The sequence below is a fragment of the Otolemur garnettii genome, unplaced genomic scaffold (assembly GCF_000181295.1).
Source record: "Otolemur garnettii isolate 467f Iridium unplaced genomic scaffold, OtoGar3 scaffold00181, whole genome shotgun sequence".
NCBI lineage: Eukaryota > Metazoa > Chordata > Mammalia > Primates > Galagidae > Otolemur > Otolemur garnettii.
In genome coordinates, this window is record NW_003852576.1 from 2,197,933 (window position 1) to 2,212,620 (window position 14,688).

Here is a 14,688-nt window from a genome sequence, read left to right on the forward strand (position 1 = left end):
AGCTGGCTGTCCAAGGTGTGCATGACGTGAGACCCGGGAGCTGGCTGTCCAAGGTGTGCATGACGTGAGACCCGGGAGCTGGCTGTCCAAGGTGTACACCAAGAAACACCAGTACAGAGACGATGATACAGAACGAATTCACAGTCAAATGCTGGATTAAATTAAAGTGAAGCAAGCTTCTTCTCAGTAGGACTACTTGACTAGTTAGTGGGACAGAGCATGCAGTTTTCTGAACTTGACAGCACAAGTCTTCACGATGTAGTTCCAATAATTTGGGTTCTATCCAACACACTTTGAGAAGAAGCACTGCCTTAGAGGTCAAGGAACAAGGTCAGAGCCTATCCAGGCACGATAATAAGGCATCATCAATCCAGTCTTCAGGAGGACAGCAGCAGTAAAGCCCCCTGGGGAGCTGGTTTAAAGTGCGGCCCTGTGCACCATTCTTTCAGCCTGAAGCTGCTGCTCTTTGTGTCACGACCTTGATGAGGCCATTGCTTACTGTCAATCAGGACGTGGCATAATAGTCACCTACTCCAACCACTTGATCTAAAGGAGCCCCTGGGCACTCTGCATCACATCACCCCTCTATTTTCTTCATAGCCCCTGCCCCCATGAGAGCAGAGAGTGCTTTATTCAATGCCACACCCCCAGGGCCTACTGGCAAAGAACAGGTACTCAGTAAATACTTACGGGCTGGGTACAGTGGCTCAGCCCTGTACTCCCAGCACTTTGGGAGATCAGGGTGGGAGGATCACTTGAGGCCAGAAGTTCAAGACCAGCTAGGACAACCTTGTTTCTAATTAATTAACTAATAACTGCAGAATGAGGAAGTAAATGAAGTCTTCTAGTATCCCTTCCTCTGGCCTGGGGAAATGATTATTTAGACTTTGGTTACGTAATTTCTGTTTAACATAATTTTAGTTCAATGTGATTTCTTATTTCAAAGACAGAGGCCATACTACTGCTGTGGCTGCTTAGCTAAATGATATCTGCATTTCCTTCGGACTCATTTTCTTTCTATGCAGACTTGATCCTACTGAGCCACTACAAGAGAATTATGTATTTTTGAGTCACTCTAGAAACAATGAATTTAAAGTGAGCTCCTCCTCCTCAAGACTGTTCTAGAATTTAGACCCCCAAATGGCAAAGCTAATAGGCTTGTTTAATAACCAAACTCGCGCTGACCTTATTAACATCATTGCTATAAACCAATTATCGTAACTGGGGATAAACTCTCAAAGAAAAAACAGATGCTGAAAATGCTCTGGGGCATATTTTATTAGAGCTTCCGATGGTAAAATTCTTTTTCATTCATTCGTTTTTCAACAAACACTGATTGAGAACCGAGGGTTTCTAAACATGGGAAGACAAAGATAAAGAAGCTTGGTGTTGTCCTCAAGGGGCTGACAGACTAGGGCAGAAGCTGGGGAAGTGAACAGTTGAAGGGGTGTTTAAGAGGGATGTGGGCAGCTCACAGTGGGAGCAGGAAGAACCGGTTGCCCTGTCCTGGGCCATCATGTACACCAGTAGTGTCCTGGTACAGTACTCAGACCAGCAGTTTCAACACCACCTGGGCGATTATCAGAAATGCAGACTTTCTTCAGGCCATACCACAGATCCACCAAATCTGAGATTTTGAAATTCTAGTGGGAGTTCCAACAACTTGATAAGGAGCCTTCAGGTGACTCTGCAGCACTCCGAGGCAGGTGTTCGAGGTATTCAGGAATAGCAGGACCCTAAGCAGAGCTGCAGATCCAGATGCCTCAGGAACAGCAGAGACGGAGATGCCTGGGAATGGCCTGAGCATCCCTGCTGGAAGCTTCGCTCAACATGGCCCGCCCCACACCCAACCAAGGCAGGTGCTGGTCAGGGAAGTGCTAAGTATACACATCACACTGTATCGTACTCTCCCTCCTTTCTCTACAGACAGAGAGCTCTGAGCAGGCAGAGGCTCTGACCATCCTGGTCAGTTTCCAGGACTGTTTCCAAAACAGTGCTGGGTACTGTTTCCGAGTACTTGGAACAGCACCCAGCCCTCGGAAGCCAAACTGAATGACAGAGCTTGACAAGCCAGGAGGCCACAGCTCTCATTCAGTAAGAGATGACCGTGTGATGGGGATGGTATTAGAAAGGTAGACACAGTAACAGCTCAATTTCTTAATCAGTCTTTAGTCTATGAATACTATTCATAGACACTCAATGAAACTCCTTTCCAAGATAATTATGTCATGAAAATCCAACAGTAAATTTGATCTGTTGAGTGGAATCCAAAAAGCTCACCTCCCAGTAAAAAGTCAGAAAGGACCATGGTATGAACACTTTTATAAGGCCCAATTCTAGAACACAGACACCCCCTAATTGAGATAGTAAGATTGCTTTCTTTCATTTCAGGGTAACTCTGCAAAGCCTCAGTGCAAAGGATGATAACATTTCAAATCCCGCTGACACAGTCTGCGTGTTTGCTTTGATTTTTAGAAATGATTCCAAGCAGGCAGATAACGTTGTGACCCAATTAGAGGTATTCTGGAAATGGCAGGCACCTGACTTGGGGGTGGAGCTGGAGGGCGTGGGCAGCACCACCTGCCTCTCCATCCTTCAGGGAATTTTACAGAGATGGGAGCTCTGACAATTAGGAAGTGATGCCACATCTCCCCTGACCCGCTTCCCGTTTTCTCACCATTCCCAAAATAGACGGAGCTAAGGAAAATCATAAATATAATTCTCAGCCCTCCAGGGGAAGGCTCATTGAGGACATAAATTTGAGTCCCTGGGAAAAAAAGGATGAAAAAAGCAGAACTATTGAAAGCCCTAGGATCAAGAGGTAGAAACAGTGGAAAATAAAACCAACGGACACAAGGGAACCAGAGAATCATAAAAACAATGGCCAATTCTTATACCAAGGCCTACTTGGAGGAGGTGCTAACAAGCTCAGCTCCCCTGGATTCTCCAAACTCAAGCTCTTTACAGTCAAAAGGTAAAGATTTTGTTTAAAAATAATAATAATGGTTAAGGTCTTATTTCATGTCAAGCATTTTTCTAAGCCCTTATCATATATTAACTCACTAAATCTTCCTAAGAACCACACTTTCCAGGCACCATTAATATCCCCATTTACAAATGAGGAAACTGAGGCATTTTATAATTTTATTGTCCAAGTACGATTCTATTGTCCTTGGTCATACAACTATTAAATTGCAGACCAGTATTGGAACCTTAAGAGAGTGACTTTTAATCACTGCATCCCCTCTTCTTGTGGGGCTGTCCCGGGCATGTGTTATAAGATATTCAGTAGCATCTGTGGCCTCTGCCTACTGGACACCAGTAGTTCTCCCTCCACCATCACAACAATCACAATGTGACCAGACATTACCAGACGGTGGGAAACACTGACCTACTACAGAGATGGCATGGAAGGCCAAATCCCTAGCTCCCTCATAGAAATGGCAGATCTCAGGTGCTGAGAAGAGTAAGGGTACAGGAGTTCCCCTGAGTTACAGAAAGTTGGGAAAGGAGACAGCTGAAGGCTTTGCGGTAGTGAGGATTTCATACCAGGAGGCACCTACTGCCTGGCACAAAGTATGTCCTCAATAAACACAGCTGAATAAAAGAATAAGTACAAGATGCTGAAGTTTCTGGGTGTCACCAAATAAATGTCTCTCTTCACTAGTGAAGGTATAAATAGACCTTGGTTTCTGGGGAGGATATGAGGTTATAATTAGATAATTTGAAAAATTAGAGGTTGAATCACTGCTTCCCAAGATATCTACACCCATCTGAATTCACACCATGCCTCAGCTGAGTTCAAACTTTTAACTGTACTAGTTCACCCAGGAATGAGTCAAGTCAAGAAACCTAATATGCCCACATTCCTGGCACTCTGTGGGGGCCGAGGAGCATGGCCCAGCCTGTGTAAGAGCGAAACCCCCATCTCTATTAAAAACAGAAAAAACTAGATAGGTGTTGTGTTGGGTGCCTGTAGTCCCAGCTAGTCAGGAGCCTAAGGCAGAAAGATTGCTGAGCCCAGGAGTATTGATGTGAGCTAGGCTGAGATCCTGACACTCTCGCCTGGGCAACAAAGTGAGACTCCATTTCCAAAAAAGAAAAAGAAACAGCAGAAGCAGAAACCTAACTCCTGATACAGAAATTCTAATTCACTCATTTCCACTGACAAAGACCATCACCCAGCAAATCAGGATACTCAAGTGGCAGGTGGACTGACTCTCCTGTCCAGGACAAAAGTCTACCTGAACAACCGAATGAAGATCAGAAAATAAGAACAGAACCCGGGCGGCACCTGTGGCTCAGCGAGTAGGGTGCCAGTCCCATATACCGAAGGTGGCGGGTTCAAACCCAGCCCCGGCCAAACTGCAAACAAAAAAACAGCCGGGCCTTGTGGTGGGAGCCTGTAGTCCCAGCTACTCAGGAGGGTGAGGCAAGAGAATCACCTAAGCCCAGGAGCTGGAGGGTGCTGTGAGCTGTGACACTATAGCACTCTACTGAGGGTGACAAAGTGAAACTCTATCTCTAAAAAAGAAAAAAATAAGAACAGAACCAGCATCACAGGGCAAGCCAGCTGCTCCCAGACAGGAGCCTCCATCCAGCAGGCCCACAGGTCCAGCAGCCAGAAGCAGCAGGTCAGCCACCAGGCTGCTGCTGAAGACCAGAAGCCTCCCCAGGAGGCTGCCAGTCATCCCAGCGATATTTTGTGATTGACACTGGATAACTAATTCAAATCCGATGTATTTTATTTACTTATTATTTTTTGGTAGTTTTGGCCGGAGCCAAGCTTGACCCCGCCACCCTTGGTGGGCTGGCGCCCTACTCCTTGAGCCACAGGCACTGCCAATCTGATGTATTTTGTAACAGAGACGCTCTAGACTGGGATTTGCCCTGAGAAATCCAACAGGGCAATGCTTACTTTCAGACATAATCAGAAATTGTATTTGGATTTTCCCAATATTCGACTTGCATTCAGATGAAGGAAATGAATATTGAGGCCACAACTCCACCACTAAGTACACTGACTCCAACTGACTGTCCATTTTGAAAATGGATGAAAGGTGAAAGTTTCCCCTTTTCTCCAAATGATGTATTTAGGTTCAGGCTTTGTTTAGGGCTTGGGCAACTCCTTTAACTTTTCTGACCCACACAGTTAGTTTCCTTACTTGTAAAAGAGGAAATAAGGAGGTGCCCCAAAGGAATAAATAAAGCATTTCCTGAATCCTGCCTGGTACCCAGCGGGTCTTGATTAGTCAATGTTAGCTCTTCATTTTGTCAGTTTTTGCTAACTCACGCACCCCCCCCATATTGGTAACAATTCCAGGGCAAGCATCATTGTTCACCCCGCAGTCTTTAGGAAAAAGAATCTGTTTCCTCATCTCCAAAATAGGAACAGCACCACAGATTAAACTGGATAATAGCTATAATGTTCCTAGTACTAAAAAAAAGCTCCACAACCATATTAATGTTATTACTGTGATCAGTGAGATCCTGATAGAACTAAGCACATTTTTTAAAGTACTATCTGGAAACACATTATTTACTTTCTTAAGCTGTTATTTAAAACTCAGAAATAATTTGTTGTTTTCTGACTCTAGCTCCAGCCCTAATTGCAACCAAACCTTAATGTGAATAACAGCAATTCCAGAGGCAAATCATTCTCAAACTTCCTTCAGCAATTCAAGGCTCACCTGCAGGGCCTAATACTGCAGAGGCCCAGACCAAGCTGGCTATTTAGTACACAATTCTCGATTCTGTGGCTTAGACTCCATCAGCATTTCCTAGAATCACCACCAAGAATCGCTAAAGCATGTTGTTTTCGCAGAAAGAGGCCCACACACAAACCAATCAAACACCAAGATACCTCTGGAGGCTTGCCTGCTGAAATTCACCTTTCAATCACTTGCCCTTTCTGATTATTATTATTATTATTAATTATTTTATTATTATTATTATTGTATCTTGGTTGGTGCTTTTCTTGTCATTCTCAAGACATTCTCAGGGCACTTGCAAAATTAGCTCCTTCTCAGCCCCTAGGACCTTGGGTTTGTACCCAGGACTCTAGATCCCTAGAAGGGCCCCATGAGCACACGCACAGGCTCTACACTCTGGCCTGGCCTCCCCCACTCAATCCCTACGGCAAGCCTTTCTGCATCTCAGGCCCACATTCCCAGAATTAGCAATTTCATGGACCATTAAGTTGCCAAATAAGAATAACCCCATCAATTTCTAAGAGATTCTTACCCCTAAATCAGAAAGGTATAATCTCAGAGAAAAGGACAGATCTCTTTTGAACACTTATGACATATTCACTACACTGTCATTGTCATCACTGTGACAAGGCAGGGAAACTTCACCAACAAACAAGTGAACTGACCTGTGGGCCCACCCCTGGGCTTTGCGCATAGGAGACACCCGGTTCCGGTTCCGTTTAAATTGAGTGGAAACTGAGCTCTCATTTATATGGAAACGAAGCTCTGGTTTACAAGGTAGTGATTCTGGAAATGCCTCATCTCATAGATACCCCAGGTAATGCCTACAGTGGCAATTCCCTTTATCCTCTGGAACTCCTTATGCAAATTCTCTCCAACCTGCTCTCCTAAATGCACACTTCTCCTAGCTCAGTTCCAAGAGTCTGCATTCTTTAAGTCAACTTATACAACAATCCTCTTCCTCCCACTCCAGGCATTCCTGAAACCTGCTAGTCAGCAGAGTTAGACCTTAGAAACTTTAGTTATTACCTAGCAGAGAAAATTTCCACAGGAGGAAAGGAGAGAAAGGTTAACTTTACAATCACTGTCAAGTCAGTAACTTTAATCCATCATTCGACATCACTCACTTTTTTTCATGTTCTCGTCCCATCTTTGTCCATATGAATCCATACATTTTATATACCAGCAAATTATACATTGGGACTTTTTCCTGATTATAAAAGAACTGCATGTCCATTACAGAAGACAAGATTCAAACATTATGGAAACAGACTGTATAGAAAGGGACTACGTCTTCTAACTCTACACCCAGAGACCTCTAATACCTTTCACCCGATCCAGGCTTCTTCCTTTTTGCCAAGTTACAATGACTTGACCTTCCACACTCTATGCCCTTCCTCCCCCACAGCTCTCATCTAATGTTTGGAGTTACTGTCCCATTCCAAACTATCCAGGGGTCCAGGAACCCTGGAGCTTGGTTATGACTGAGGCAGCAGAGTCACTATTATCAATTACTTAAATGCAGTGACAACTGTGGCTGCTACTCCTTCCTCATCTGCCCCACTTAAAGGTGAATGAAGCAGGGTTTTGTGACCATCTTGAAAGCCAAGTGCATTAAAACACCAAACGGGATTGGTTTCCTTTGTTCTCTGCCCCATCACAGATTGCCAAGCCAAAAACAAAATCAAGATCCTGCTAATGACACCAAGCAGGTGCATTCCATCAGCTACCACTCCTGCTAAGGCAGCAGGTAAGCACCTGCCCAATACACTGATGGTGCTGACAAACCAAGAGCTGTATTTCTAATCATGACGGAGGACAGAGGCCAGGACACAGGGAAGGCTTGCCAAAAGTTCACACAGGTGGGCTTGGGCACCAAAGTATAGGACACCCTCCTCTGTGGCCAAAGCAATGCTTCTTTCTCAGATTGTGTGTGCCCAAAGCAGAAAGTCTCCATCAGAAGATGCACAGCACTATGGGCCAAGTAGGAGGACCGCTTGAGGCCAAGAGTTCAAGGTTAGTTCAAATACAGCAAAACCTGTCTTTACAAAAAATATTAAAAAACTGACAGGGTGTGGTGGTGCACACCTGTATTCCCAGCTACTTAGGAGGCTGAGGCAAGAGAATGGCTTGCGCCCAGAAATTCCAGGCTACAGTGAGCTATGATTGCACTTCTGCACTGCAGCCTGGGCAAGAGATTGAGACCCTGTATCAATCAATCTATTAATCAAAATGGTTTCAAAGACCTAATACACTTTACCCAAATCTAATCATTACCTTGTCTCCTATCTAGACTGGCGTACCCACAAGCAGTTAATTTTATGACAAATGAAAACTAGAAGGGAGGTAGGAATTGGCCAAAGAAGGAAGGAAATCCAACAGGTCAGACTTGGAGAAATCCCAAGTCAGCTACATCTAATGCTTTACAGGGGTGTCCAACTTGTGGCCTGCAGGCCGCATGCAGATTATGTGAGTTTTATTTATCTGTGGTGCTGGACATTCCGAAAATTATGCAGGACCTTTTTTTGCTTATCAGCTTTCATTAGTGTCTGTGTATTTAAGACCACTACTCTCCTTCCAAGGTGCAGCAGAGAAGAAAAAAGGCTGGACACCCCTACATCTAAATGAAGCCCTCCGTCCCCAAATGTCTGCATCGCAAACCTGTGGCCTGGGACAAGAAGGGCCCTGTAGACAGCCAGAAGGTGACCACAACTTTCTCAGCTTACAGATGAGAAAACTGAGGCCCAGAGATGTGAAATGACTTTTCGAAGGCCACACAGTGAATTAAGGTAAGGGATATGCCAACCCCAGAGGCAAGTCTTTGCAATCCTGGTTGGGGGTTGTTCCTACAAGTCCCACCAGACCGTTTATTATGGAGAATTTGTGGTTCTGTCTCTGAGAAACCATTTCAGCTGAGAGCAACGCCAGCAACCCACATCAACATGCAGAATATGCACTAATAACACATTAAAATTAAAAGCAGGCAATCTGGATTAATCTCCCTTACATTCGATTTTATTTGTTGGTAGTACAACACTGTTGAAAATAAATGAACACAAAATAGTTTTAAAATCTGGACAGAAGCTTCTTGAAAACATTCAAATCATTCTGAAGACATGCTGTTGCAGTTAAATTTAACTCGAAATAACAAACCAAAGATGTTTTAAAAGAGAATGCTTAATGAATAACAATGGAACTTCAGTGAATGAAGGTATCTCATATGAGATAAAACTTTAAAGTTCTATTACTATGCAATCAGTAGAGCACCGACCCCCTCACAGGAATTTTCTTAGGCAGCTGACAGTGATGCAAAGATGTTTATAGCATAAGATAGTATGTATACAGAGCTTCATATGAAGCTTGATACATAATAACCACTGAACAAATGCTAGCGTCCTAGGTGGCAAAATGAGTATCGCTCACATAAAAGTAATAATTTACTACAATACTTTTCCTAAATCTTCCCTATCTCCTTGGAAAACTTAAGGTGTTATATCACAAAACTATTGTCTATTTTAACTGAAAAGGGAAGAGGCATAATATTCCATTTTTCTTAAAAGATAAATTTAGATATCCAGTAATCAGGGTAATCAACATTAACACTAATCTAATATTACAGCAAGGCTTTCAGTATTCCTGCTGGAACAGAAAAACAATTCAATGTTTGCTGCTGTCTCTCTGGCGGCAGGAAAAGAAAACAGTAACCACAAAGTTGAAGCATGACATAAAAAGAGTAGCTATGCTAGAATATTCTGTTTGTCCATGTGGATTCTTGCGATATGTAACAGTCTTTTCCCAAATAATTTTGTAGCCAGTATTCATGTTACTCCAGCTAAATTAAAGCAGCCCTCCCTCACACTTGAGCTCATCAAGCTTTTCAACTACTACTTTATAAAAGGTTCAGCAAGAAGGATCATGCTGGCTCCTTAAAGGTGAATTATTCAGTTAAAAGTATACAACTGAGGAGGGAATAAAAATATAGGACATAAAAACCTTCCTTGGGAAAGGATCTGGTCTTTAGAGTCCTTTCTCAATGACTCTGAGCATATATCTAGGGACATAGTTACATTCTAGGTTTATGAAGACTGTGGGTGATTTTGTAGGGTCATCTAGAGAACAAACGGACAGCAATACGAAGCTTGCATCTCCCCCCACAGCCAGGATCAGCCCCCTGGACTCCACAGCCACCTGTGTTCTCTGAGCATTCCCTCAGCCTGGAGGTTCCCCCATCCTCCTGACAAACATCACCCTTTCAAAACCACCCCATTTCTAGAATGCTGCAAGTTATGATAAAAAAAAAACTGTTGAACAAATACTGCTTTCAAGCTACAAATTGCAACATGGCAAGGCTGCTACCTAAGTTCTTAAAGAAATCCCCTCTCAAGGATTCTGTCTGTTCCTTAAAAGTCAGCTACACGTATTCCTACACTCTTAATTATCATGGCCATCTGAGGACACGATTTGAAATATAAATCCATGATAAGAAAAAAGATTTTAGAAGGCGGCACCTGCATTGTGGTCCCAAATACTTGGGAGGCTGAGGCTAGAGAATCACTTAAGACCAAGAGTTTGAGGTTGCTGCAAGCTGTGACACCACAGCGCTCTACCCAGAGCGACAAAGTGAGGCTCTTGTCTCAAAAGAAAGAAAGAAAAGAAAAAGAAAAAAGATTTAAGAGATCAAAAGCCAGAAACAATAGATCAGACTGCCATTCTTTGGTTTTTAAATCGTGAAACTGTAGAACCAACAACAAACCAATGCCAACCTCACAAACTTTACTCATTTCTTGGAATCCAAATGCCAACGCTGGCATCATTTTATAATTCTTCAAGTGTTTCATTTAAGTCATCAAGCACAATGAAAAGTTAGTGACTGAGGGACTTCTCGGAAAAAAACTGTCCCCTGGAGAGCCCAGTCTTGTCGGAGCTTCCAACAGTGACCTTATTCTCCTCCCAATTCTGGCCTTCCCCAATCACCCAATCCAACCAAAAACGTCTGTGACAGTCTTGGTTCTGAAACTGCGCAGAACTTGACTACAAAACGGTCACAACTCAAAATCTGATTTCTCCAAGTAATTCTTTTTAAAAACTGGAGACCCACGCTCCCTCTGCTCTTTGCCCCGACCCCCCTTTGGTTCTAGACCTCTTAGCCACTGTTAAGAACACCTTTCATTGTTTTTACGGGACTCGGCATCCCTCCCTCGCGCCGGCTCCGTTCTCACCGCACAAATGTCATTTCTGGCGTCCAACCTTCCATTCCTCCCGCCGGACCGTAGAGGGGCTTTCGAGACCGGGTAGCCAGTTTCCTTGCTTTGGTCCCCTTGGCACAGCCATTTTCTAGTTAAAGGCTCTCCTACCTCCAAGGGGGAAAATGAACTTTTCCCCCCTTTACTTTCTCGGCGTCTGGTCTCTGAATCCCAAGCCGAGAAGGCGGCCCCGGCTCCAACTCCCCGGGAGGAGCGCGCAGCCGCCCCGGGAAGGACAGCCCAGGCGCGCAGTGGAGGCCGGTGCCAGGGCAAGGGGGCGTGAGCTCTCCCCGCGGCGCCCACCCTCACTTTTCCTTCCGCAGTCCCCACCCGGGCGCACGGCCTCCAACCCTGTCTCCCCCGCCCAGGCCGTGCCAAGCCTGGGCTGCTGCTGGAAAGAGGGCGCCGGGAAGCAAGAAGGATGGAAGTCAAGGAGTGAGCCCGCAGTCACCGTGCCACCGGCCCTGCGGCGCGGGCGCAGGGCACACGGGACTCCGCAGCGGGTGTCCGCTGCAGATGCGGCGGCAGCTGCTGCAGCTGTGGCTGCGGCTGAGTGGGCAGCAGTGGCCACGCAGTCCTGGGGCTGGGAGCAGGGAGGGAAGCAGCCGCCGGGGTACCCGGAGCCACTAGCCGCACGCTGCCTCCGCTGCCCAGTTCTCTCCCCGGCGCTCCCAGGCTGCCCCGGATTCGGGGCAGAAGCAATGGAGAAAGCAGGGCTTACCAGCGGTGCGCGCGGCTATAGCCTCAGCTCCGGTGCCGGGCGGCTCTGCTCCAGTCTCGCCCTCCCGGGAGCGCCCGATCAGCTGCGGGTGCAGCGCACGCGCTTCCTACTTGAGACCAGATCGGGCTCCGGCGACTGAGCATGCCCAGTACCGCTCCGCGAGTCCCGCGCAAGGAGCGGCGCCGGCGAGATTCCACTTCTCCAGGCTTTGGCGGCGGCTGCGCGAAGGGAGGCTGCAGGGACCCGGTGGGGCGGAGGCCCGACTGGAGAAAGGCGGGGCCGGGGGCGGGGGCGGGGGCCGGGCGGAAGGGGGCGGGCCGCGCTCCCAGTGCGACCCCTGCAGGTGGAGACTGCCGGGCCTTCGGGAAGCGCGCTGCCCCAGTCTCCGGGGAAGACCGCAGAGGCAACGATACCAGACTGACACGCAAAGGCTGGCGGTGCGGTGCAGACTGGTATCCCCTCCACGTGGTCTGGCGTTTGTTTGCACCAAAAGGCATTTGGGTAACCTTATCTCCAGCTTTTCTCCTACATGTCTGCATTCCCTTGCAATGGGAAAATGTCCCCAGATAAGAAGTGCCCACACCCACCCAGGCTAACGGCAAGTTGTAGGCAGGACCTTCTTCTTCCATCTGCCTCATTATCCCCACTCCACAAGCACACGCACACGCACAATTCTTTGATCTGGAAATCACAACAAAATGACACATAGGGAAAAGCACGCCTGCTGGAAAAGAAAAGCACTCCTCCACCCACCGATAACTCCAATTTACAGTTTGTAAATTGTGTACAAGCAAGGCCCTGCTAAGAACGGACTCTCAGTAAGTAAGTGGTAAACAGTGCTTCCAAAGGAGCTCTTAGGGTTGCTCTTCATCAGGGAAGGGTTGTCACCCTGGAGCCTGAATCAGAATCACCTGGAGGGCATGCTGAAACAGATTGTTGGGTCTCAATTCCTGAGTCTTAGATAGCGTGGGTGATACATCTAAAAAGTTAACCATGTGATGCTCGTGCTGCTGGTTTGAGGGCACTTGTAGAAATCTACACATACACAAATACACAAAGACAGCCATCCCTATGACCTCAAATAATAAACTCATTCCCCACCCTTCCTTATTCTTCATGTGAGGCCTCTATGCAGTGGGTGTAGGCATTCTTTTATTCTTTCACACATCATCAATTTATTGAGGATCTACAAGATCTTGAACTAAACCAGGAAAGAGAGGTGAATTATTAATAAAAACCCCAAGCCCCTGCTTTCATGGATAACAGGTTAACAAGCATCCATCAAATAACTCAAACCCGTCAGTCACTTCAAAATGGAGCCAGCGGGCTAGGAGGGAGATGCACAAGGTGTATAATGGGACCCTTATGCAGAGTCAGAGCGGGGGGTGCTGCCTTGGGGGAGACGGGTTTCTAGCTTGTGCACTCCTATAATGCCCCCAACGAACAATTATTTTCCCCAGACCCAGCTGGAGGCCAACAATCATATTGCTCCTTCCTGCAACGGAAAGATAATATTGTCACAGAGAAACCCCTAAGAAATCCCTGTAAGTGCTCACTTCTTTGGGTCGGAGGCTATGCACCCCAAAATACACCTATGGAGCCTGTGGACCATGGACAGTCGAGGGCCGCAATAGCCCTCTTACAGAAAACACAGATTCTGTGAACTGGAAATCTCTGTGGTTCTAGTAGACGTCCTTCAGGCCCACAAGTGAGGAAATCAGCCCGGGACCACCACGCTGTCAGTAGCACAGATTTACCAGCCTCCAACCAGGCAGGAAGGTCCTCTTCCCATAGCTCTCTAATCGCTCGGACCCCGCAGTTCCCACTAGGATTCCCAGACCCCCACCTGGCAGTCCCCCTCTCCCCGGGGTCCCGGGGCAGTGTGTGGCGCCCGCCCCTCCCGCTGGGTCTCCTCCGGAGCGGGAGGAAAACCCGCGGTGGAGTCCGCAGAGGCAGGGCGGGGCGACGCGCGCAGGCGCAGTGGCCGCCAGGTTGGGCCGAGGAGGCGCCCTGCTCACACCTGATGCAATCCGCTTTCCGGAAACAGGCCCGGCCGCCGGGCTCACCCAGGAAACGCTTCCGCGCCCTCCTCCGGCCGCTGCGCCCCCGCCCGGGTGCCGAGCCTCCCCGCCCCTGGCCTTCGCCCCGGGCGGAGGCGAAGAGTCCCGCAGGGATCCGCTGGAGGAGTGGGGAAGTCACCTCCTGAGCCCTGAGCGAGCAAAATCCCTGGATGCCCTGACAATGACGTGCAAACGGCCACCTGGCGTTCCCCGGCTGCAGGAGGAAATTCCCTTAATAATCTACTGCCAGAGAGGACAGACTGAGGCTGAAGGAGAGGCTTTTAACCTTTCTTTCCTTCCTTCCTTCGTCTGCCTCCGAACACGCATTTTCTTTCTTTCTCACTGAGAGGCACGTTCATGGTCATAGCAGGTTTAAGGCAGCACGGAGAGGACTCCCTGATACCCTCCGTGCCTTGGTAAATATGTAACAGCGTATTAGTAAGAGCGGTTAGCTCTGCCTTCCACCCTGCAATCATTTTATAAATAAATAATTGGTTTCTCTATACCTCATTCAAGTTTGCAAAGAAAATCATTTCTCATTTCACCATCTCATGCAATTTTGATATCCATTGTGAGTGGGTTTTTTCCTTCGTGCTGACTCACCCATGAATTGTTTTCCAAGGAAATGAGATATTCCAAGAATATTCCAAGAACATGTTTTTTCTAAAACATGGAAGTAAATGTCATGAACAGTATATCAGAATTATCTCTACAAGTCTCCTAAGGCCAAAGGTCCTCCTAAGGGGTGGGGAAGGAGGCATCCAACGAATGTTGTTTCTAAAGATACTTAAGAACCATTCTAGCCTCAAACCATCGTCCACTCTTAGATTTTGCGGATGACATTTACCTTTCTGTGGCCCAGAAATGAAAATGAGTTTTTCTTACTTAAACAGACAAACAGGGTCAGAACGGGTACTTGAACTCAAATTTCTTAAAACGTCAATCTAATTTTT

The 14,688-nt window shown here is 46.8% G+C and overlaps 1 protein-coding gene across 13 annotated transcripts in view; it reads right to left on the reverse strand.

Moving 5' to 3' along the window:
• The window catches only part of APBB2 (amyloid beta precursor protein binding family B member 2), a 377,881-nt gene extending 365,996 nt beyond the window's left edge, over positions 1–11,885 (reverse strand). For all 13 annotated transcript variants that reach the window (XM_023519597.1, XM_023519608.1, XM_012811964.2 and 10 more), the window contains exon 1: positions 11,676–11,885. The gene's annotated coding sequence lies outside the window, so the exon portion shown is untranslated. The remainder of the gene's footprint in view (positions 1–11,675) is intronic.
• Between the last annotated feature and the right edge of the window lie 2,803 nt (positions 11,886–14,688).